The sequence below is a fragment of the Etheostoma spectabile genome, chromosome 23 (assembly GCF_008692095.1).
Source record: "Etheostoma spectabile isolate EspeVRDwgs_2016 chromosome 23, UIUC_Espe_1.0, whole genome shotgun sequence".
NCBI classification, from domain to species: Eukaryota; Metazoa; Chordata; class Actinopteri; order Perciformes; family Percidae; genus Etheostoma; species Etheostoma spectabile.
This window is the reverse complement of record NC_045755.1, coordinates 17,235,448-17,237,039: the sequence shown is the minus strand read 5'-3', so window position 1 is coordinate 17,237,039 and position 1,592 is coordinate 17,235,448.

The following is a 1,592-nucleotide window of genomic DNA, read 5'->3' as shown; positions in this document are numbered from 1 at the left end:
TCTCTCTCAGAACGGGATTGAATTTTGATCTCTGTAAGACTTGGTTAGTAGTTCAGATCAAGATAAAAAAAAAAGCGGTGCTGCCCCACCAGCAGCAGCTCCCACTCCCACAGATCACTGGTCTGTGCGCTGAATGCTCATGAAGGAGAAGTTAGAGACTAGCTGGAGGTTTGATCCGACTGCTGCTTGTTGTGCATAATTTGGCACTGCAGTAACTCAGCAGCCCTTCCATCCCAAGTCTGATTTGATTAACTCAAAAATGAATCATTAAAAACACTTTCCCACTTAGTCCCAAGTGTATAGGCTACTACTCACTTGGATGTCCAATAAGAACAAAATTTAAAAAAAAGCTAAATATGTGACAAGACATGTGAGTGAATATGAAAAGAAATGATATTGCAATACAGAGCAAATTTACTGTATAACCTGAGATAACCAGAAAAGCCTAATCTGAAATCCTGTTCTCTCTAAACTCTGTGCTTATGTGCAGGATTTATTCCCATTTTCCCACTTTTTTTCTGTGATTTCTTCTCAGTAATAAGTAATGGCTCTGGTTTCTGTGTTGAAATGGAGTCAGTACATGCAGGTTTGTCGGCCAATGAGATCTAATGACATTTGATGTGTTGAAGAACTGAGTGACTGATGTCAGAAAAGTGTGGAAAACAAAAATACTTGTGCAGTTATGAGGAAAAAGGACATTTATTTCATATTTTAGACAACTTCCTTAGAGCAAACTGCAGAGCCAGATGTTGCTGTAAGATTTGATGCCCCCCCCCCCCATGTAGAGCCACCTACCCTCATGAGTTAAAGTGAGGGACCCAGTTCCCACTGTGCCATACATGACAGACCACAGCTTCACACGAGGCCAGGGCTTAAAGAGACTCGTTTCCAGCAGGACTGGCATATCAACACTGATCCAAGCACTGAACACGAGATCAGTGCTGTGACCCAATCATAAAACAGGACACCAGCACGTATCCCAGCATGCTTGGCCAGTGTGTTGAAGTGCATCACAAGCAGGGTCGGATCCAAAGGGGGTCGAGGCTAAAAACACGCAAACAGTTAGGGTTGTTGGAGTAAAGTGGGTCACAACACAAACAGATCAAATGTCCTGACGTGACACCAACAGCACTGAATGGCACTCATGGCACTGAGGCTGCAGAGACCACGCCTATCAAAACTTGTAAATGAGTGGTTTCAAACACGAGGGTTGGGGCTCTTGAAGGGGTCGGAAGATAAATGAGAGGGGTCACAAGTTGAAAAGAAGAATAAATTGTCAAATAAAAGCTTTTTTGTTGAGAATAACAGGACTGTTTTGTAAAAATGGTTCAAGTTAAATGATCTAAGAAGAGAAATCGCTCTCACAGTCGTATGCAACCTGTGGGAGGAGTCGTAGGTCGCCATTGGTTCATTTTCATCGGCCCAAATCTTTGGAAAGCATTGCGCTAAATGAGCAATTGGTTGATCAACAGAAAAGTTGTGATTGGCGACACCCTTGGTCTCCGTGGTAACAGCGAGTTTGGTTTAATACTACGGCACTGACACTTAGCCTGGATGCCCGTCGAACTTAGCCCCGCCCACAACATTTGAGG